The 25,836-nt window shown below is 35.3% G+C and overlaps 1 protein-coding gene across 1 annotated transcript in view; it reads right to left on the reverse strand.

The window, feature by feature from the left end:
* The window catches only part of LOC103546271 (protein eyes shut homolog), a 1,017,652-nt gene that overhangs the window by 709,270 nt on the left and 282,546 nt on the right, over positions 1–25,836 (reverse strand). The gene's annotated exons all lie outside the window — the stretch shown is intronic.

A 25,836-nucleotide genomic window follows, 5' to 3' on the forward strand; every position in this document is an offset into this window, starting at 1 on the left:
CACAAAGTTTATATACATATATAAAATACATTTAAATGTATAGATATAATATATGTATTGTGAACCTAAAACTGCTAAAACAATTAAGGACTTTGAAAAAATAGTAAGACACTACTCCATCATAACACTGGCATATCGGGCTTTCAACACAAGACCTGATCTACCAGACTGGGGGAAGGAGCATAAAACCCAACTAGATTCTGAGTCATAGCAATTAAAAAATAAAGCATTGAAAGCAAATTTCTTTTAATAAGAACTCAGAATAAAACTTCAGAGAGATCCAACATCATTCTTCCGTTTCAGTACTTGATACAAAAAGGTTAGTTTGAACTGCTATGAGCAGGTGGCAGGAGCCACCCTCAAAAGATTATTCCAATTGGAAAGTACTGCTTCATCACCTGTTGGGGATAAGCTGCAGGTGGAATCATTTAGTATGGTTTGTAGCTATTTTGATGATAACCTCGCCTGGTACTTTCCCACAACCACATCTCATCCACGAGCTCTTCCTGCAAAGCATCTTCTAGACCTACTCCTCTTGTTGCTGACACCCTTCCTTTGATACGGCTACTTTCACTCCACATTTGCCAAGATCAACATTGTGGTATTTCTTTTCCATTACCTTCTTCACTTGTTCCTCTTTCTTAAAGGTAGTAAAGCATAATCTATCACTCTTACTGTCCTGTTTGGGGGGAACTCCATGATTCCACCATGCCAATACTACATTTGGGGCATTTATCAAGTTACATTATGAGGCATATAACAAAGAAAGCCTGCAGACAATGTATTAAGCAAATAACATAATGCCTAGTATTGTTCCACTGGGTGAGAGAGAATAAGAAGCACTCAAAAACTGAATCTCCATCCCACAGAATCAATTCTATTCAGAAACCTTTTTCTTTTTGTTGAGATGTTTTACAACTGAATTTAAATGAGACTCAACTCAACTTACACACATTCACTAAACTCTTATTTGGCTTTGACATACTTACTTTCCAGTTTAAAAAGAAGTATAGTTGCAATCTCTAGTACTCTATTTGCCAGGCTTTAATAGCAAAATTTAGTAGGAGGTAGTTTGATAATTGTTCGGAGAGGAACCACATTAGAGCATGATTTTTCTGAATTGCAAAGCATCAACATTAAAAATATTGACTTTAAGTGCTCAGAAGCTGAAATGTTTATTCATTATTAGGAACTTTCCTCAAACCAATAATTCTCAAGTTAGACCATCTAAAAAGTATCAAATATGTAAAAAAGTCACTTCACACAGTTTCAGAATCCTCACGGATCTTTTCTTTCTTTTTAATAATTGTTACTACAAATGTACATAACCCATTGGCGTTAGAATGCATCCAAATGTGAAGTGTATGTCCCTCTGAATATTAGACGCTCTCTCTATAGGTAATTGATCACAGCTAGTTATGAATAGAGAGCCTCCGAATAGGAATCCACATACCCTGAACCTAACTTCTGCTTAATTTTGCTTATTGGCCTGTGTCTTATCAGAAATCCATACCTTCTGGAATTTTTGGCTGATTTTTATGTAAATAGCTATAGTTCTAAAGAATAGCCATAGACAAAACAAAACAAAATCATTTAAATCTCTTTTACATCTCTGTGCCCTGATCTCTTCTTTGTCTTGAACTATACACCAGATAAAAAACTGGAACAAAATTGGTCATATAACTGATCTACAGCCTGGAAAACAAATATTTGTACTTATATTTATATTTATGTGACTGGCCATGGAGTCACAACTTTTTTTCCTTCCCTTTTTCTTTCTATATATATTTTGTGATATGGTACACTAGCAGATTTCTGGGGAACACAACAGGAACACCAAGTTGATAAGGGGGGGATATCCTAGTGAGTTGGCAGGGCCAATTACCAGACCAGGATGTCCTTGATTATGTATTCAGATGATGCTACGTAGGTTACTCATCTCACTCTTTGCTCTATTATTCAACTGAGCACATTATATCTTTTAAATATTTTAAAACACAGGTATTTTAAACTTATTTGATTGATTTGTTGCAGAAATGGTGATAGATTGTAATCTAAATTATTACATGCATTTTCAAACGTGTGATTTAATTTTATTATAGCCTTAAGTAAATTGCATAAAGCATTATCCTAATTAATTTGTAAAATAAGTGCTTTTATTAGGGTTGCCTAAATTACGAATCTTGAAGGCCAATTTTAGTTTAACATTTTTACTTTTATTCTGAGCAATTCTATTATCATTACTATTAATTATGCATACGAATTGAGAAGAATATTCTCAGAAGGCAATTATTGTAATATAAATCTAAGTTTCTTGAGACAACTGTACAAATCAGAATATTGTCTAAATAGCTGCTGAAACTGTATATGGACAAGTAAAATACTTTAGATAAAAAGGAAGTAATATTAACAACAGTCTCAGTGATTATGAATGCACAAAAATCAAAATGAATTTATTTCTGTAGATATTACTTCATATCAGTTTTAAATACAGCATTGCTTTAAATTTTGATCTTGAGAGGATTTCAATTTCACAGTGCTAAGTTATATTGGTTTGAAATGCTCCATATGCAGAAACGAAGAGAAGGACTTGAACACAGGTTGTTTACTTGGGAGGTGATCCAGCTAAGCAGAAGTGATGGGGTGGGGAGAATGAGACAGGGAGAGAGAAGAGTGAATTAGGAACACAGTATTTAGCTGTTTGCCACTATGTGTAACAGGACTCAGTCCGGCTATGGTGGGTTTGAAACTCTTTCATCCCCTTCTCTTCAAAATGTGACCCTAATTTTCTCTCACTGAGTGTAGGCTATACTTAGCAATTCACTGCTAATGTATAGAATATGGTCAAAGTGTGGCTTTCTCCTTCTTCTTTCTTTAGTTCTCTTGGGCAAGCCAGCTGCTATGTCATGAGGATATTCAAGTAACACTATGGATAGGACCACATGGAGAACTGAGGCCTCTGGCCAATAGCCACATAAGTGAACATGGAAGAGGATCTTTTAGCTTCACGCAAGTCTTCATATGACTGTCACCCAGCTAACACCTTGATTGCAATTTAATGAAAGATCTTGAGACAGAATCACCCAGATTAAGCAATTTGGAAACTCCGGAACCACAGAAACTGTAAGATAATAAACACTTGCTATTTTAAGCCATTGAACTGTGGGGGTAATTTGTTACACAGCAATAGATCACTATGCACTCAATGCAGGCCTTCTGAACATCTATGGAGAAGGCACATCAGAAATTTTCCCTGGAATGACTGAAAAGCAAAGCAACTGCCCACTGACTCTGGTCCCCCATTAGTCAAGGGTTGCCCCCAGGGCATTAACATCTCCACACTTCTGGACTGATATATGAGTGGCTATCCTGTGTGTGCACTCAGTAAGATCCCTCAGCTTCCAAAAAAGTCTAAAGCATAAAGGTAGAGACTGTTGAGGTGGGATATAGTCAATGTGATTAGGAACTGTCCAGCACAGCAGGGATGGGTGAAAACCAATAAAAGTATCTGTTATATATGCCACATTTGGAGCCTCAACCTACTTTTTATGTTAAATAACTTCTCAAAAAAAATGGAGAATGAAATATAACACACTCCACTGAGATCTTATGTTAAGAGGAAATTTTTCTTCTACATTTGGCTTTTAGTAATAATTCATTTAACATAAAAGAAAGTAGACTCTTACTCTGGGGATTATTTTTAATGATAATAAGCAAACGACTAGAACCAATCTGGACAATGAAATTTATCTCAATCTATTATAACTTCTATCACTTTGTCGCTATTACTCTGTTGTGATCAGAATGATTTCTTAAGGCAAAAATGCTCAATTATTATTAAGAAAGGTTGCATATTTACAGTATATTGCTATATTCTATGTATCAAACTAATATTATATAGTTAATGGTAGCTAAATTTTCTAGCTATATGCTGGTACTTTGCAAAGTTGCTTATATACGTTTGTCAATCCTCAAAACACAAGTTGACATAGGCAATATTTTTAGGCTACCAGTAATTGGGGGCTTCTATCTGGCCTAAATTTAAATTAATAAGGATTCACTTGGCAGACACAATTTTAAGAGATTTCATTGGAAATATAGTATTCCCCATGACAAGAGTCCATTCAAATCCTGATCCACTCAAATGTCCAGGTATGGAAGAAGAATCTGATAAAATCTTTTTAAAGTCTTGTTTCATTTGAAGGTCCCAAACTTCTAGCGCTGGAATTGCCAAAACAACATATTCAAGAAGTAGTTACTTGGCTTCTCCAGAACCCATCCAATGTCAAAAAACACATGACTTCACAAGGCAACTCATTTGGTTTTTCAACACTTCTAGTGACAAAAGTAAATTAAATTGAACCATCATTTTTTTTTAATATTTCCAAAGTTTCAAGCATTTTGCCATGGTGCTGTTATAACGATATTAAATATCCTTTCCTTATTCTTCCATCCATTGGTGATATTCTATTAACTGCAGAAATCCATGAACCTTCTAATCCATTGTCTACACACATGAAAATACTTTTTGTTTTGTAACAAAATCTTCGCATTTCCCACCTTTCTTAACCCATTTCTTATAAAAGACAGTGTCTAGAGGCTGGCCTGGTGGCATAGTGGTTGAGTTCATGCACTCTGCTTCAGCGGCTTGGGGCTCACAGGTTCAGATCCCGGGTGCAGACCTAGCACCACTCATCAAGTCACACTGTGGCGGCATCCCACATAAAATGGAGGAAGATTGGCACAGATGTTAGCTCAGTGACAATCTTCCTCAAGCGAAAAAGAGGAAGATTGTCAACAGATGTTAGTTAGCTCAGGGCCAATCTTCCTCACCTGAAAACAAACAAGCAAACCAAAAAGAACCCCACAGTTTCTAGATTTCTGACTCTCATGACTATGCATCTCTGGAAGAATAGTTTCTTCCAACAACATTTGCCACTCCTACCCGCTGCCTCAATATTACATTTAATAGATGTTTTATCCTTTGTAGGCATTTCTCTATGTTTGTGACTACGTATATGTTTGTTGCTAGAAAAATTAAGATTCTTTTCACAGAGAAATAAGTTTATACTATTTTTTCTGCAAATGAACAGTAATTATCTGAGAAATGTTGGAGATGGCAATGTGGCAGAGCTTTTTAACATTCTACATTTTTACATTTAAAATGCATTTAATTTCAATAACCATGTACACAAAGCCATATAGTAAATGTGTGTGTTTGTATTTATATATGTGTAAATTATATATATATATATATATATATATATATATGAGTTGGAGGCTTACAAGAGGTTATAAGGTATAAATAAAAACCCCACCAAGTTAAAAAGATCAGAATTTCACATTAAATGGTGAATAAATGTTGGTTTTTAAATCATAAAAACATTATAATATATACATTTCTAAAATTTATCTGAAGTTTCACAAAAGTCACTTAAAATTATGACTTTTGTGGTTTCTGACATGCCCCCAACCTCAACCTGCACCATATTATCTTCTTGCATCCTTTTCTTCTCCTTTGACTAATCATATTTTAATAAAATTATTTCAAGGCCTCCTCAGACTTCCTAAATCTCTCTCAATCTTTAATAGATAAATTATTATCTTTTGAATGGCCTCTCATGTATCATTCTTATTGATTTTCTCTTCTTCAATTTTAACTGCTCAGACTGTCCGATTTCCATCAGCATAGTGTATGATTGGAGCGATTCTCCAACACAACTCTTGTCACGTTCATAAGATCCTGCATCTTTGCCAAGAGTTTAAATTCTACCTTTAAGTTGACTTCCTTTGTCTTTACATTGAGTCTTCTGCCAGTTGTCAAAGGAGAGATTCTTGATTCCTCAGTGAGTAGGTAGTACTATTACCTCAAAGGCATGTTTGAGTTGGGATTAATATTAAAGGTAAAAATTTTTATTCCCTATCCTATTCTGTAGCAGCAGGATTTGGAAAATTAGCACTAAATCACAAATACTTGGGTCCTGGCAGGGAGAGGCTTTGTGCTTCATTACCAATATAACATGGATTTTGAAAATTAATACACTTCTGTAGTTTTCTTCTTCTTAGATATATGACTATACCAAAACAAAAAGTCTGAATCATGACATACCTTTTTTCCATATTACCACAAGGCAAAGCAAGGAAATGGAAATGCATAAAGCATACTTCTTTCTAGATAAGCGCTATTTCTGGGGTTTAATTTTAAGCTAAAATTTGAATGTATATTCTAGTTCAGCATGGAATCAGAAATTTCTGAAATTCTTTTCAATTGTGAGTAACCATGTTGCCAACATGGTGAAGAATTCTCCAACATAAAACCTGTATGCCCTCCATAAGTCTCCATGAAATAACAGAAGTGAATTAAAAAACTGGCCACTCATCAGCCTCAATCAACTCATAAATAACAAATCCCTGCATAAACTGAACTTAAAGAAATGCCTTTGGGGTAGTTTATAGCCAGATAATTTATTTCTCTCAAAAGCATCGATGGCTTTGATTAGGCTTATTAAAATGCTGATTGACTCTTCTGACCTCTACCTATTTACCAAATTGTACATTTACTTGGGATCATTCTTTCTAATTTGCAATTTTGTTATTAGAAAACTGAGTGGAGGAAAAACAAATCTAAACTGTATTTACAGAAGCTGATTTACATAGTAGAGTTACATTTATCCAAAAGATGGGTATGAGAAATATATCATGAACTCTATAAAACTCAAAGCTGTGAAATAACTATGTTATAAAATATTTTCAATTTTGGTTTCTAATGTAAGTACGTTATGATCAGAGAACATGATCTGTGTAAGTAAGTGCTTTTTAAACTTTAATCTATATATATATACAGGAAAAAACTTTTAACAGACTCTGCTTCTTTTTGGAACGGAGTTTAGTTATAGATAGCTACATGTTGCTTCCCTAAAGAAGCTATACCCAAATTCTCTCTTATATCTAAAATAGTGAGAATCTTAATTGTGTTTATAATTAAATGTACAAATTAACAAATTAAACATTTATTAAAATCAATAAATGTATACTGCTTATAATTATTAAGATCTGTTAAATGTTATGCAAATTGTCACTCTCCCTCCTCAAGAAAAAGCTCCTCTCTGGGCTCAGCAAGTTCTCTCCATCTTTCATGCTCTTTCAGTTTTTAACATTCAGGGCTTTTTCATGCTTTGGGAGATTCCTAGAAAGAGCAGCCATCCAGCATGTATATTTTTTAGACTGTTTTCACCTTGGGCCAAAAGAATCCTCCCTGACACCATCCATCATGAAGTGTTTTCTATCGGGGGGATTAAAGCTCTAGCCTCGAAGTAACAAAACGTAACAAAGTAAAAAAGTATGCTCAATTTAAGCAATTTTCCCTGACTGTCTCTTTCCTTCTGGGATTTTTAAGGATGTTAAGAACATGAAGCAGGTGTTCCTAGTTCCCTAGCAAGTGCCATTTTAATTTCACCTTATTACCAACATATTCCATCCGCTAATTTTGTCCTTAAGGGTTTTATATTATTAACAGTGCTTTGGTTGCTTCAGGAATTTTCCTTTTTGTTCACTTCCTTGACCCACTATTAGTTTTCTAGGATTGATATAACAAAATAACAAGGACTGGGTGGATTTAAAAACAGAAATTTATTTTCTCACAATTCTGGAAGCTAGAGGTCCAAGATCAAAGTGTCAGCAGGGTTGGTTCTCTCTGAGGGCCTCTCTCATTGGCTTGTAGATGTCTGTCTTTTGGTGTCTTCACATGATCTTCCCTCTGACTGTGTTCTCATCTCCTCTTCTTAAAAGGACATCAGTGACATTGGGTTAGGTCCACTTGTATGACCTCACTTTACCTTAACTACTTCTTTAAATGCCCTTTCTCCAAATACAGTCACGTTCTTGGGTTTAGGACTTCAACATATGAGTTGTGGGGGACATAAATCATAATATCCCTCTCTGATCTGTAAACCAAAAGAAGTCTATCCCTGGATAACAACCAGAAGAAAAATAGGAGGAAGATACTCAGATGAAGGAAAAGCAAAGACATGTGTTTTGAAGTAAAGTTAGACATTAAAACATGTCATGAAACTTTAAGGCAGTTCAGTTCTTAGAAAGTGACCATAAGTGATTTTCAGAACCTTCACAGAAGTTTCCGTTTCTAAATACTAGCATTATACGTAAGTATAAGTCTTTTTCTTGATCAATAGTGTGTTTTTTTTTAAAATTAGGGTTAATTATTAGCATTACACAAATGTTTTGTTCCTGTTTTTAAGTACACAGGCCCCAAAGGTAGAATAGAAATTTAAGTTATAAAATGAACATACCATGAGTTAAAAAGCACTCTGTATGATTTTGATGAAAAGGCATTATATGAAGATTTAAATTCATGCGTAGGATGGAAAAATAAGCATTATTATATTTCATTATGAAGACAAAATGAAAATATCATTTTAATCTTTCCTGCTGTTCTTTGTAATCACTAAGAACATCTTAACATCTCATTTTAGATAAATGGCTGGGGCACTCAGCTCAGAATCTAAGGTCAGCAGCCCTATTCAATAAGCTTAGGACTTCTGGCATGTCCTCCAGTTAACTACGTGACATTTCTACTTTATGAAAAATATTGAGTTGAAATGAAAGTCGCCTAATCAGGTAGAGCAGGCAGATTTTTTTTTTTTTAATTCCAAAGCTATATTATCAGAATAGAACTGCTTCAAAATTAGAGAAAGAGCGTGACATCTGCATCACAGCAGAGTGAGTTGTTCCCTTTGTCTCTCCTCTCTAAGTTACAACCAGTAGGACATCCATTGACCAACAAAAGACTCTCTGAACAGCAGACCAGAGTGTCTGAAAGATCCACACATCTATACATCTAAAGGTACTTGGACTGGACCACCAAGAGGCAGCAGAACTAGGGGAGCAGCACCCCCCCTCCCCCAACAATAATGAGCCAAAACTCAGATGCTCCTGGCAGTGGCAGTGGTGCCCTGACCTGAAGTTTCAAAAAGCACACTATCATACACCAGTGACCAAAGGCTGCAGGAATAACAATGAAGGCTTAGCCCCTGCACCTTTCCCAGTGTTGGAGGTGGTACCTGTGACCTGATGCTTCAGGAAATACAACATTGCTGGCTATCCAGCTCCCTCCCCTTTGCCAGGCAGTGATGACTCCAACCCCTTCTCCCCAGCAGCAAGGACTGCACCCAAAATGCGAATATCCTCTCAGGGGCAGTGGTGCTCTGACCTAAGGTTTCAAAAAGCAACCAGAGCTTGAGACCAGAAGCTATAGGAGCAGCAGTGGCACTCACAGCTCAGCTGCTACCCCTCTCTCTTGGCAGGGGGCACCTGCACCCTGAGGCTTCAGGAGCCACAGCAGAAGTCATGACTCAGCCCCCAGGGACAGCACCCCCAACACTGGCCCTACAAGCAGCAGAGGCTGCATATAAGACCATGGGCCCCTGGCAGTGGCACCAACACCTGTAAACCCAGCACCTCTGGCAGCAGTGTTGCAAGCATCACCAGATAACCCAGGAGCAGCAGGACAGGTAGTGCGGGAGGCAGCAGAATTTGAGCCCATGGAGAGCCCATGGAGAGCTAGTGGGGGCCCACAAAATAAAGGCAACTCCAGAAGCAGCAGAGGTGCTCACAGTCTGGTGACCCCAGTGGTGACATGTGAGACTGCAGTGACATTATAAGCAGCAAGCCACCAGCAACCTCAGAAGCATAAGCAGCACAAGGAGCACACTGCTGATGCCACTGACAGAGGCAGTAAAGGGCAGAAAATGCACCCTTCAAATACAACCAGCCTTACCAAGATAACCAGGTGTTTACTACCACAAATGCACCAACGGAGGGTTGATTCATCAAACACCATGAAAAACTATAGTAACACAGCAGAACAGAAACAGAATGACAACTCTCTAGAAACCAAACTTAAAGTCATGTAAGATTACCATCTAACTGACAGAGAAATCAAAATAGCTGTCATAAAGAAACAAAAAATTACAAGAAAACTCAGAAAGACAGTTCAATAATGTCACTAATAAAATTAATGAACAGAAGGAATACTTCACCAAAGAGATTGAAATTCTAAAAAAAAAAAAAAAAAACAGAAATTCTAGAGATAAAGAACACAATTAATGAGATTAAAAATAAAGTAAAAAGCACTGGAAATATACCAGACCATATGGAAGAGAAAATTAGTGAGCCCAAAGATAGAAACATGGAAATGATTCAGGTGTAAGAGAAGAGAGCTAAGACTTCTAAAAAAATGAAGAAATTCTATGAGAAATATCTGACTCAATTAGGAAGAGCAATATAAGGACAACGGGTATCCCAGATGGAGAAGAAGAGAAAGGGGCAGAAAGCTTATTCAAAGAATAATAGCAGAGAACTTCCCAAACCTGGGGAAGGAACTAGATATACTAATACACAAAGTTAATAGAACTCCTGATTATCTCAACACAAAAGACCTTTTCCAAGGCACATGATATTAAAACTGTCAAAAGTCAATGACAAAGAAAGGATATGAAGGGTGGCTAGTGAGAAGAAAATAACTTACAAAGGAACTCTCATCAGGCTATCAGTTGATTTCTCAGCAGAAACTCCACAGGCCAGGAGAGAGCTGAATGATATATTCAAAATATTGAAAGACAAAAAATATCAGCCAAGAATACCCTACACATCAAAGACATCCTTCAGATATGAAGGAAAAATAAAGGTTTCCCCAGACAAACAAAAGCTGAGGGAGTTCATCACCACTAGACCTGCCATACAAAAAATGTTGAAAGGAGCCCTCCTACCTGAAACAAAAGGACAAAGCTTTACAAAGCCCTAAGCAAGGTATGTATAGACAGACAGAATCATAAAATTGAAACTCTATATCAGAATGAGTTAATAAACAATTATAACATAAAGACTAAAGGGAATAAAGTATCAAAAATAACTATAACCACTTAAATTTGATAACAAACTCACAATACAAAAAAGAATAATTTGTGAAAACAAAAACATAGAATGGGAAGAAGAAAAGGATGGAGCTTGCATAGGCTAATGGAGATAGGATATCATCATCAGCAGAAGGACTATCGCACCTATGAGAATTCTTTTAAATAAACCTCAAGGTAACCACAAAACAAAAAGCAGACCAGAGTCACAAAACACAGATAAAGAGAAAACAGAAAAACATCACAGCAAGATACCAAACTGAAATGGCAAACAAATACAAGGAAAAAGAGCCAATGGAAATACAGAACAACCAGAAAATGAAAGATAGAATGGCAGTATTAAGCCCTCACACATCAATAATCACTCTAAATGTAAATGGATTGAATTGATCAAACAAAAAACACAGATTGGCTGGATGGATTACAAAACAATACCCAACAATATGCTGTCTTCAGGAGACCCATTTCAGCCCTAAAATAAACAGGCTCAGAGTGAAGGGATGGAAGATGATACGCCAAGCAAATAGCAACCAAAAGAAAGCAAGTGTAGCCATACTTATACCTGACAAAACAGACTTCAAGACAAAAAAGGTAACAAGAGATGAAGATGAATATTATATAATGATAAAAGGGACATTCCATCAAAAAGAAACAACACTTATCAGTACATATGGACCTAATACAGGAGCATGAAGTATATAAAGTAACTATTAACCAATCTAAAGGGAGAAATTGGCAGCAACACAATAATAGTAGGAGACTTCAACAACCTACTTACACCAATGGATAGATCATACAGATAGAAAATCAAAAAGGAAACGTTGGCCTTAAATGAAACACTAGACCAGGGTGGACTTAATAGGAATATATAGACCATTCCATCCAAAAGTAGAAGAATATACACATGGAACATTCTCAAAATAGACAACATGTTGTGAAAAAAAATAAGCCTCAATAAATTTGAGAAGATTGAAATTGTATCAAGCATCTTTTCTGACCACAGTGCTATGAAACCAGAAATCAACTACAAGAAGAAAACTAGAAAAGTCACAAATGTGGGGAGACTAAACAACATGATACTGAACAACTATGGTTCAATGAAGAAATAAAAGGAGAAATCAAAAACTACCTGGAGACAAATGAAAATGCAAACAGAGTATATCAAAACTTACGAGATGCAGCAAAAACAGTACTAAGGGGTAAGTACATAGTAATACAGGACAATCTCAAAAAAACAAGAAAAATCTCAAATACACAATCTGACACTATACCTAAAAGAACTAAAAAAAGAAGGTCAAAGTCAGTAGAAGGAAGGAAATAATAAAAATCAGTGGAAATAAATGAAATAGAGACTAAAAAGACAATAGAAAGGATCAATGCAACTAAGAGCTGGTTCTTTGAAAGGATAAACAAAATTGTCAAGTCCTTAGCTAGACTCACTAAGAGAAAAATAGAGAATCAAAAATAAATAAAATCAGAAATAAAAGAGGAGAAATTACAATGGATACCACAGAAATACAAAGGATTACAAGAGAATACTATGAAAAGCTATATGCCAACAAATTGGACAATCTATACGAAATGGATAAATACTTAGAATCATACAACCTTTCAAAACTGAATAAAGAAGAAACAGAGAATCTGAATAGACCAATCACAAGCAAAGAGACTGAAACTGTAATCAAAAACCTCCCAAAACATAAAAGTCTGAGACCAGACATCTTTTCTGGTGAATTCTACCAAACACTTAAAGACTTAATACCTATCCTCCTCAAACTCGTCCAAACATTTGAAGAGATAGGATGCTTCTTAACTCATTTTATGAAGCCAATATCGCCCTGATACCAAGACCAGACAACACAAAAAAGGAAGATCACAGGCCAGTATCACTGATGAATATAGCTGCAAAAATCCTCAACCAAATATTAGCAAACTGAATACAACAATACATTAAAAAGATCACACACCACAATTAATTGGGATTTATTCCAGGGACGCAGGGATTATTCAACATTCACAATTCAATTAATGTGATACGTGACATCAACAAAATGAAGAAAACACATGATCATCTCAATAGATGAAGAGAAAGCATTTGACAAGATCCAACATCCATTTATGATAAAAGCTCTCAATAAAATGGGTACAGAAGGAAAAGTACCTCAACATAATAAATGCCATACATGACAAACCCTTAACCAATGTCATACTTGCCAATTTCTGGATTTCTTATTTTGGGGAAAAATAAATCCCTATTGTTTGACTGTCCTCTAGTCAGTAGTTGTTGTTATTTAAAGTAATAATCACCCTTAAATGATAACAGTTTTTGTCTGAAATATTACTCATAGTTTATCTTTGAATTTAACATATATCTTGATAAACTTTTTTATGTTTACGGGCTTCAGAACACAGATATGTGATCATATTATATGCACTAAAATAGCTGAGATTAATGAACTGTGATATATTATATTCTGGATTTTTCCACAGTTATACATATATATTTTCTTATATTTACAGTTGATATATATCTTTGTCCCCTGGGATATTAGGATATTCTACTGTGAGTGCTGACGGGGCATGTGATGTGGTCCCTTCAATGCTGTGCCCTTGTCTCCATATCATTTTTTCCACATGATTCATTCCAACATGTGTAGATTTCCTCTCCTTTGGAGAAATAATAAATGAAACGGTGCCTGTGAGGAAAACTTACGCTCACTTTGTGAGCAGTCAGGGTTCCTACCAGAGAGTCAATGTGGGTCCAACTGACGTATTACTAAAAATGAGCTATCTATTCTTTCCATTCTTTCTGAAGCCCTTTACATTGAGAGAATAGAAGAAAGGTGCACCCTTTCTTTCATTAATTGAACCAAAGACAACTTTTTCATCCTCTCTTAGTTCATCCAAACGTACACACTTCCTTTCTCAGAGAGAGAAGAGATGTGCTCTTATCTATAGATAGAGTGACCTTATAATTTGCATCTAAATCTACTTGCTTTGGAGGATTTTTAAAGGGGATCCCATTATTAATTAGCCTGGGATAACAGCAGGTATAAACCAGAACTATTTCATACAAACTGAAAAGTATGACCATCTTCCCCATAAAGGATCTATGCCACTTGTAATGCTTGGCATGTTTCCCTCTTAGGAAACTTTGTGTGGTTGTAGGCAGAGTGGGGAGTGGGATGGGAGTGGGACGGTGTGTGACATTAACAGTGGAATCCTACCACATGCCAGCTGAAGGGTGGAAGTGATGTAAGCTGCTCAATGAGAAAACCCCATTTCCTGGAATTTTCTTTGGGTTGGAGGTGAGAATTTGACTCAAGCAGTGCCAATTAGATTTTTATGAGTTGATTTGATCTTTCTTTCAGATTGTAGCCTGAGAAGAAAGAGGATCAAGGTTACCAACAACAGGTTTCCCCACCATATGTATAAATTCCACTTTTGAATAAAGTCAATGTATACGAGGGGGTAGAGTCAAAAGATAGAGAAAGAATTTCTGGACTGAGTCATCCCTGGATCCAGCTAGGCTTGAAATTAGCATCAGAAATAAACTTCCAGGTTTTATGAGCCGTAAAAATTCTAGATATGCTTTTAATTGAGTTGGGTTAGTTATTTGTTTTTAGTTGAAGTTGAGTGAGTCTGAATACAGTATTTTTGTCACCTTATAATTTGAAAGAATTGGGATGGAGAGGAGTGGGTAAGAACCAAGAGAATAAGAGAAATTCAGACAGAAGATCTTTATTTCTATTCTGAGGCAGAATCATATGGATATGTACATATTTTTAATTTCAATTAATTAATTTATTATTCATGAGGAAGATTAGCCCTGAGCTAACACCTGTCACCAATCCTCCTCTTTTTGCTGAGGAAGACTGGCCCTGAGCTAACATCTGTGCCCATCTTCCTCTCCTTTACATGTGGGACGCCTCCCACAGCATGGCTTGATAAGCAGTGCAAAGGTCCACATCAGGGATCTGAGCCTGCAAACCCGGGGCCATCAAAGTGGAACATGCAAACTTAGCTGCGCCAGCAGGCTGGCCCCCTTTTTTTATTTTTTAATGTTCAAAATTCATTTTAGGAATGTATCCTTCCTGGAGACAGAAACTATATTTGTAAGAATTATTACAAAGCGAAAGCATTCTTGAGATTTATATTTATCATTAACCATTTTAAATACAATAATATCCAGAAGTAGTAGAACACTATAATATGATATTATGCAAATATGATGAGGAAGCAAACTATATGTGCATGAAAATAACATGCTTTGCAAACCAATTCCTGATTTCAGCCTACTGGAATTGATCTAAATATATATTTCAATGTGGTTAACATGGCAGTCTAGGCACTCCCTCCTTGGTATTGCTAGCTAGAGCTCACGTCGTTCTCTCAGTCTAGGACAATTATTTACCGGTGCTAAATAACTCTGAATGAAAAGAATGCATGTTTACTGGATGGGAGAAATCTCTAATGAGCCTGCAGAATGCAGTCAGCATGTCAGCTGCCTGAACTCCTTCGCTGGTAATTCTTTGCTACGTAAAGCTTTTCTTTTTCTTTTGTTAAAATCCCTAATCATGTTTACTGAGCAAATAACTAGAAATAATCATTTAGGACTCCATTCATCAGAACAGTATTATTTTACATCAACTAAGCCTTTATGAGATAGCTGAATTTCTTTGGGGAATAAATACTGTTTACCATTTCTCTTTGCGACCAGACTAATCGAAAGTTTTAGGTCTATCTCAGTGCTAAATCCCAGGCTGAATCCTAAGCAATCAGAAGATTTTAATGAACACGTCATTATCTGGGCAATGAAACATCGAAACCAGACACCGAGCAGTCCTGTGAGCGAATCAACGAATAAAACAGAGTTAAGGTTTCAATGATGTGTTTAAACAGCTTAAAGGAGAACTATTTTAGACAAATTACAATATTGGATTCTTTCTGGGAACATCAGTCCTATAGGTAATCATGAATCTGAAACTGACTCCGTGGGAAGTTCTCCAGAAGACCATTTTTTAATTTAACATAAAGAGAGAGTAGTGTGTGATATTAAAGGTGTGCAGTCCTTAGAGGTAAGGCTTTAGAATTCTTGACATAGAGATGACATAGAGAGGAGTAAGATTTGGCAATTACCAGCTGTGTGACCTTGATAAATGACAAAAATTTTACATTTATAAATATCCATAAATCTTTTCATCTATATTTTCAGTATTATATTAGAACTAAAATCATAGGTCTGTTTTAAGGATGAATTTGAATAGTAAATGTAATAATAAATGGAAAAATAAGTGTAAAGATGCACATATTAGAATGTGATGAAAAAATTAGGGTACTTTTTAAGAGCTGGTGATTTTTATTTCTTTTCATTACTTTTGTGATTGTTATTTTACATTAGTAAGTGAAAAAAGTCATGATGTTGAAATAGATCAGTTGAATTCCTACCTTCATGTGCTTAAATCCTTTAAAGGAAATTGCTTACTATTTTTTAAAACATTTCTTTTAATATTTTATAGTTCATGCCAAATAAAGACAATATGCTATAATATCTGAGTGTTGTAATTAAAAGAATTGAAATAATAATATTGAAAAATTGTCCTATGAAATAATGTTGATTTGGGGATCAAAAGAGTAGGAAAATGATGACTTAGAGATTATAAATTGCCATAAGTGAGCAAATGTTTTTGTATTTTTAAAATGTGAAATCTAAAAATGTATTAGAGATCTTCAAAAAGATTTTTGATAACATATAGCGTGGTTTAAAAGTAATAAAATGACACTTGTTTTCAGACATGGGGATAACTAGATAGTCTAAGAACCTCTTCAGTGTAAAACATTTAAAACTTAGAAACAACTTATAAGTGTGTGTGTGTGTGTATCTAGACAGAATTTTCCTTGGCTTTGCGGTTGGACTGTTAATAAATAGTGACAAATGTATTTGATCAGATGGGTAAAATACATGAGAAAAGGAGAAAAAGTCATAAAGGAACCATCCATTGGATTAAGTATAAAGATTTCATTTCTCTAAACATATGATTCTGACGCACATTATGATCATTTCAAGAGATGTTGAATTTTTTCCTTAAATTTTTTTATACTCTATGTTCATAATTATTCCTGCTTCCTGATGTTTACGAAGCTCAAGATACTTATAATAAAAATTCTTTATAAATGTTGAATTGCATTATTCCTTATAAGCATAACAATGGTAACAGCATATGACGGATTGCTGGACTACTGCCTAGTTTATACTTCTTTGTAAGGGTTCTCACAGAATTCTGTAAGGGATGTTAGGCAAGGTGAAGAAAATCTAGTGAATAGAACAAAGTTGATGCTAATAAAGATGTAAAAAAAAACATTGATTTTCTCTAATTTTCCAAGTCTTTCTTTTTAAAGATTGGCACCTGAGTTAACAACTGCTGCCAATCTTGTTATTTTTTTTCTTCTTCTCCCCAAAGACCCCCAGGACATAGTTGTATTTTCTAGTTGTAGGTCCTTCTGGTTCTGCTATGTGGGACGCTGCCTCAGTGTGGCCTGACGAGTGAGCGGTGCCATATCCCTACCAAGGATCCAAACTGGCAAAACCCCGGGCTGCCAAAGCGGAGCGCGTGAACTTAACCACTTGGTCATGGGGCAGCCCCTAATTTCCCAAGTCTTAAGATAAACCGTTTACTATGTAAACGTGAGTTGCATTCTACTTCAAGCTGTAATATTTACATAATCTAGTACTGAAGTGGCTGTATATCTAAAATATTTAATGTAAAAATCACTAACTACATCACTTGGAAATTCTTGATGATATCATGATTATTTCTATTTACCAAATATTACTAAAGTGCATCCTGACAAATGTATTCCTAGATCATAAGTGAGTATGGACAATAGCAATATTGAGAAAGGTCAAAATTAATCCCTCCAAAGAATATAATTCTCATATCAAAGATAGTTTTTAAATAAAAGCATATATAAACTTGCTGATTTATACTGCTCTTTTAGAAGTTACCTGAGCTCTACAGGGTAGGACTGTTACTTTAATATAGGTAATTTTGTTTTGGAATTGTTCATTATGTTCAAAATGAATACCCTTAAAACTGTAAAATAAACATATAGCAAGATGTACATATTTATCTACACATAAATTTGTTATGAAAGAAAGAATGCCTTTATGATACTATAATAATGATTATTATCTTATGGTGGGACAATGGGTGATGTTTTCTATTTGTTCAATCCTTTTTCAAGAGATATTTTGACAATGAATAATATGGTTTTCATAATCTGAAAATTACATGATAAATTATATTAAAACTCAGTTAAATAAAAAAATCCAATTATTACTATTTTCAAGCATTATTTTTTCTTTACCAGAGGTCTTACATTAAATGGAATTTGCTATTCTCTATAGGCAAAAAAGACTATTGACTTCCCATCAGTAAGAAACATTTTGGACTTATTTAAGTAGAGTTGGTGTTCCTAAGGGTTATGGAATGCACGAGTGTCTGCGAGAGCCAGTGAACATTATAAGAGGAAAAATGCCTCTATGGAAATATATTTAATTTTTTGCCCACTAATAATGGATGTGGTGATTGCAATCCTCCTGTAAATTAGGGGGGCAATTATACCCATTGTGTAGCCAGTTAAGCTTAAATGGTTCCTTAAAACAATCGTTTATTTTGCACCCAAATCTGGTGTTGACAGGGTTCAGTTTGGCCGTGAGGTCTCTCGTAGAGTCACGGCCACATGTTGGCTGGCACTGAGGTCGTCTCCGCTGTCTGGTGCCTGGGCTGGGACAGCCTCTTATTCTCCCTCCGGTCTCACTAGTTTCTCTCTCCTCATGGTGGTCTCAGGGTAGCTGCACTTCTTAGGTGGCAGCCAAAGACTCACAGAACAAAGAGTATCCAGAGAAACTGGCAGAAACTGCCAGGCGTTTTCCAACCTATCCATGGAAGCAGCGCATCTGCTCCATGACACTGTCTGAAGCAGTCATAAAGCTCTATCTGTTTTCAAGGTAGGGGCACAGATTTCCTCCTTCTCTGTGGGACGAGTGTCAGATAATTTGGAACATGTTTGGAAACCCCTACAAACTATAGGCAAAATCACAATGGCTTAAGGCCCTTAAGTAATTGGGCGATGTTGTCAAGTTAGTAAGAATGATGCCTGGGATTTGATTTTCTTTGCATAACCGTAGTCGCTCCAACACTTGGCTCTTTTTACTATAAAATGCAACCTCACTGATTTACTTCTTTGTACATTAGCCAATGTGTTTTTCATCACATCTGACTTGGATTATAATAGATAGTCACAAGAGACAGCAAATCCAATCATATGTGATCACAGAGGCTCAGGGGTACTAGAGCTCTGACTTCCAGATTTGAGTATCATTCACCCACTTAGATTTGTTAGGAATTCTTCCTGAGACCCACTAGAAGAGAACTGACATGGTAAGTCCACAAATGTGTGAAAAATGTGCATTTTTTTCATGTGTGGGAATGTATTTTATTACTTCAACTTACTTGCATTTACTTTTTCAAAGTAACATATGCATATAATTTTAAAGTACAAATATCATTAAAAGGCTTATAAAAAACAAACAACGACAAACACACACCAATAACAAAAATTCTCCTACTCTATTTCCCCTTCGCCCAATCTTATTTCTCAGATGCAAACACTTTTAATGATTTTACTTAATCCTTCTGCTGCTCATTTACATGTCTTTAAATAACCTGCTTACACTGTAATATCTTCATTTTATTTAGTACAATATATTAAGGGTTGGAGATTCTTCAAAAGATGCTAAAAACTAATGAATAAACATTAGATGAAACAGTATGTACACGATATCGTTTCAAAATATCTCTCCTTTAACTAGTTAAAAAGGGAAAAATAATGCTTTCTAGTGGAAAAATCTGATGGAAGGTGATCAAAGTTCACATCAATAATGAGATGAATCAACATGTACCTCCAGATAGGATACCTGGAGAAGGATGCAGTATAACTAACTTAGTATTTCTGCTAAAAGGGCATAATCCGAGTCAAATCATATACGTATGTAATAAAAACCATGTACTCATCAAGACAGGGAAAGTCATGAAAGACTGACGAAGTATTCCAGAAGACACAACTAAATGTCTTCCAGGAATGGATCCTGGAGAGGAGAACGGGGAAGTGAATGAATAAGGATTTTACTAGGATAATTGATGAAATTTGAATAAAGTCTGTACATTAGATAAAAGTCTTATATAGATTTTAATATCCTAATTCTAATAATTTACTGTGGTTTTATAATTGACTATTCTTAATCTTTGGAAATACAGAAGTATTTGTGGTAAAGCTCTGCAAGTCTGAAAATTTTCTTTCATGGTTCAGAAAAAATATGTATGTACGTGTGTGTGTGTGTGTGTGTGTGTATCATGTATCATTTTATGTCTGTAGAGAAAGAAAGAGAGAAAAAGAGCAAGATTGATGCAGCAAATATGGCGAACAGTTAGGAACACATGAATCCAAATGAAGCACATATGATAATTTTTATTTTACTATTACTGCAGATTTCCTAGAGGTTTGAATTTATATCAAAATAAAATTTTACAGAAAAAAATATTGACATCTTACAATCGTTAAACTTCTCCACCCAACACATACACACACACACACACACACACACACACACATACATACCCGTTCCAAATTTTGCCAATATGTTTTCATAAAATTTTTGGTTATACCCCTATCTGTTAGATCCACATTTGTAACCATACACATATGGCTCACATACTATATTACAATTCTATGTGTTTGTATGACTTCTTTGTTTTTTATAGAAGCAATAATTATTTCCCATTTTTGTTTGCTTTGTTTTCTATTTTCCAACGACTGATTCGTCAAACAGCTAAAAGATATGACACATCATTGTTCAAGAGAAAAATTTGAATAATCCTCTTTTAGAAAGTGATGAAAAAGTAGACAAAAATAAGGATTTTGCAGATGTTTAAAATACATGATTAAGAAATTTTATCAAATAAATATACATCTAGAACCATGGGTCAAGGAAATATTCTGTTAGGGCACTCATGGAATACTCACAAAAATGGACCACATTTTAAGTCTCAAAGAAATTTTTATTAACCTCCAAATTTCAGAAATCATTCAGAACATATTTTTTATCAAAATGTAATAAAGTTAGATATTTTCAAAAAAACTGACAGACAACAGAAATCCCTCCACTAAAAATTTTAGAATACACTGCTAAGAAATTAATGGGATAAAGAGAAAATATAAACTTACATCATAAACTATGTGGCTATGAAATAGCTATATAGCAAAAACTCTGGTTTGGTCAAACATACTCTCAGAAGAAATCTAGAGTGTTTAATGCACATTTTAGAAAATATTAGAGTAAAATTAGACAAACTAAGCATTCAACACAAGTAGCTAGAAAATGAATAATAGAATAAATACAAATAAAATTAGATTGATAACGGTAGTAGCACAAATGATGGACACAGAACATTAATTTTAAAATACTTACACAGCAAAACTGAGCTTTCTGTTGTTTTATCTCATGACCAACAAATAGAAAACTTTGCGGCAGTATAATTTAAACAAAAGAGAAACTTCACGATAAAAATAACGTAATTACGTGAAAGATCAAATAGGTAAAAATGTGGATTAAGTGAAAGAATTATAGGAGAATAACATATAGTTTTACACCAATATGCTTGTAAATCTATGTTAAATGAATGTTTCTTCAAAGAAAATATAAATTTTCAATATTGTCTTGAGAAAAAGTAGAAAGATGGAGAACATCCATTGTCCTGGAAGATAGTAAAAACATCCACTGCTTTCAAAGGCACCAAACATGGTCTATATTACTGTGTGTTCTGCAAAACTTTTGAGAAACGTATAAAATAATGTTATAAAAACTGCCTTAGAACATAGGAAAAAAGTTTGTCACATCCACCTGAAAACCTACAACAGCCTGATAATACAGACATTCAGGTAAGTACACTTACTCACTACAAGAAATTATAAACAGCTGTGAAAATTGTGAGGCAGTCAGGAGCAAAAAGGACCCATTAATATACTAAAAATAATGTAACATGAAAAAATACAAGTATTTAGCATTGTTTGCATAGTAAAAAACAACCTTCTTCTCCAACAATAGAATAAATGAATTATGATTTACCTATATTATGAAATATTATGTAATTATTACAGAGGAATCAATTTACCTACCCACATAGACAGATCACCAAGATTATTAACTGAAAAAGCTATGAACTAAAAATATGAGTTCAGTCTTCCTAATTTTTAATAAAAAATGTCTATATGAGTATTTATAGATAGATAAATGCTTATGGAAAGGATAGAATGGTTGCATATCACACTGTTGGCTATAATTTCTATGAAAAGGGGTTGGGACTGTTTGCAGGGGAAAGGTGTTAAAGGCATTTGAAGATATTTTAGAGTCTATAATTCTGTATTATTTGAACCACTCATGTTGAGAATGTATTCATATATTAAATATGCAATTTTTAATTTTTTTTGTTTTTCAAGGAACTGAAAAATCAGCCATTAGACTAAGAGCCGATTCATGAGAATAATCAGACAGAGAGAGACAGACAGAGACAGAGAGATAGAGATAGAAAGAAAAATAATAAAAGAGAATAAAATAAAACAAATGAAAAACTACAAGGCAAATGACAAACTTGTAAAAATATTTGTGATATACATATCAGAGAAAGTTTTGATATTGTTAATATTCTAAGAGTTTTTATATAACACTGAAAATACTAGAAATATAGAACAAAATAAGGAAATGAATATAACAAAGACAGACATACAGATAAAAGATAAATCTACTTAAAAGTTTAATTTGTAATTTTAATAGTATATATTTAAATGAAATAAGATATCACTTTTGTTTATCCTATCACTTATCAAAAGTTTTTGCTGTTGTTCCTGTTGAGATAAATCGTGTTACTTGGTATGCGCTGACCTGCAGATGCTTCAAGTGTACTGGTGGGAGTGAAAATTAGACTTGAGCAATATGTTTTTAAAGCTTACATAAATTTGCATTTACTTTCGCTTAGTAATTTCCCTGCCAGGAATTTACTCCAAGAAAGTTATCATTAAAAAGACAAAGATGAACTAATGAGAATATTTGTAGGAGGCAGAATTCTAAGACGACCCACAATTATGGATAATCTCCTCCCCTTGAGTGTGGTGAAACCTGTGACTCCGATGAACTATGGGCTGTGATTATATTAAATTCTATGGCAGGACGGAGATGACCTGGAGGAGCCTGACCTAATTGAGTGAGCTCTTTAAAAGCAGTGTGTTTTCTCTGACTGGTCACAGAAGAGGTAGAGACACTCACGCTGAGTGGCCCAGAAGAAAGAAAGCAAAACTCCATGTGGTGAACATGGACACCATGTGGTGAGAACCTAAGGGCGGACTCTAGGGGCTAAAAGTGATCCCTGCCTTACAGGAAAAAGGGACTTCAGCCCTACAACCACAAGGAAATGACTTCTGCCAACAGCCAGTGAGCTTGGAAGAGGACCACAAGCCCAGATAAGAATCGCAGCCCCAACCAACACCCTGATTTCAGCACACTGGGACTCTGCACAGAGAATCCAGCCATGCCATGTCTGAACTTCCAACCTACAAAAACTGTGAGAGAATAAATTTGTGTCGTTTAAGCTCCTAAATTATTGGTAATCTGTTATGCAGCAACAGTAAACCTATACAATATTAATTGAAGCAACATTTTTGATAGCAAATAACTGGAAACCACTTATCCAATTAGCAATAAAGACCAGGTAAGCAAAATATGACACAGTATAATTAACTGTCATATTTTCAAAACCTATGTACAACCTACATGAGAGCTGCAAATAAAATCCCGTGTGTGCGTGTGTGCATGTATATATGTGTATATATGTATACGCATATATGTATATATTTTTTTTACATACATGCATATACTTTTATATTGCACATTGTTACGGGTTGAATTGTGCCTCTCAAAAGAGATATTTGAAGGCCTAACCCTCAGTATCCGGGATGTAATTTTATTTGGAAACAGGGTCTTTGGCAGAGGTCCTCAAGTTAAGATGAGGTTATTAGAGCGGCCCTAATCCAATCTGACTGGTCTCCCTATAAAAGGGGGAAATTTGGACTCAGAGACAGACAGACACAGACCAGAGATGATGTAAGACACAAGGAGACTGCCATCCACGAGCCAAGGGATGCCTGAGGCTACCAGAAGCTCTGAGAGAGGCACGGAGCTTTCCCTCAGCCTGCGCAGCAGGAACCAGCCCCGCCAACACCTTGCTTTACGACTTCCAGCCTCTGAAACTGTGAGAACGCCACCCAGTCTGTGCTGCTTTGTCATGGCAGCCAGGAAACTGATGCAGGCGCATCCCTGCCTGCTCACCGTTGTGGCACTGCAGCAAAATTTAACGTGACTGTCTCAGTCGGGAAGATGTTTAGGTGGGTTCACATGAAATTGTTAATATTTGATCACGTTTGACCTACTAACATGACAATTTTGCATGCTTCAGCCTTTAATTAGTTTTATATTCTTTGTACTCAATTTCTGAAGTTTTCATAATAAGTATGTATTACTTTCATAGCTAAATAAAGTCAATAATAAAAGTAAAAAACTGACAACCCTCTTCAAACCATCAAAAGTTGGGTGTTATTTATATTCTCAGAGATGTTAAATAAAGACTAACTTGTAAGTCATTTCTTTTCCTATATTCTCTTTTTTCTTCAGTCTCCTCATGTCTACCTTGCGACATCTCGTAGTATATATATTTTTGTGTGTCTGCTAGGTTTTAAGTTGAAACATTGGAAACAGACATGGCTAAAAACAGTAGTTTTCTGTTTCTACTGGATAAAAATAATTAGTGATTAATATTGAATAGTCAGAATATGAACTGAAAGTTTCTGATAAAACTTCAATCCTTTGTCTAATAAATTAATGAGAGTTCTCACTTTTGCAAAGAATATTCATGCTTGCACGTGTTAATGTTGATTCAGTAATTACTGAAGGATTCTGTGAAAGCTAACAATTTGCTAAGAAATGCTCTGGTGGGAAAGACACGCATCTAACATGTAGCTATAAAAATGTATGGTTAGTCTTGTGATGGAAAACTCACATGTTTTATGTGGAACTAACCAAGTCAAAGGTGAGAGAGTGCCCCCTGACAGGGATGTGTAAGGGGAAGTCTTCTGACTTATCAGGGTGAGTAGAAGCTAGCTACGGAGAGGACTCGGCGTGGGGATGTGTGGGATGTTGATTAAAAACAGAACATATATCACCAGTCAAAGCTATGTGATCTCGGTTAAAACACCCGAAAAATTGTTATGATGCCATTGTCTGTTAAATACACAATTTCTTTGGACATCAATCTTGATTTTTTAGAAATACTTTTCAAATCTGCATTTTCTGTCAAGAATAAATCTCATTAACTGCTCTACTCCACACGGCCACTTCTGTCACTGCAAATTTATATAGGGACAGCTATACATTATTAACAAGCTATGAAAAGTCACTGGCTAAATGTCACCAGAGCTGAGATATAGCTGCACCTTGGGATTCATATAGCAAACAGTTTAGTTTTAATCATCTTGGACCACAAGATGTCTTGACATTTGAGCAGCAACTTTTTCCTCCTTAACTTGCGCTGGAATCAGACCTCTATTATCTCAGCCATAATTTTCAGCTTAAACTGTGATAGGAAGTTTTACCTTCTAAATTAAAAATGTGAGAAGAAAATCGATCCGTCAAAGGCCTTATCATTCATTTAATCAATGCTCACCTGCAGCCCTCTCCGCCTTCCCCTCCCCCCGCCAGAGTGGGCAAGGGCAGGTGTAAAATTCAAGCATCTTCAGAACT

This window comes from Equus przewalskii, chromosome 19, assembly GCF_037783145.1.
Source record: "Equus przewalskii isolate Varuska chromosome 19, EquPr2, whole genome shotgun sequence".
Classification (NCBI taxonomy): domain Eukaryota; kingdom Metazoa; phylum Chordata; class Mammalia; order Perissodactyla; family Equidae; genus Equus; species Equus przewalskii.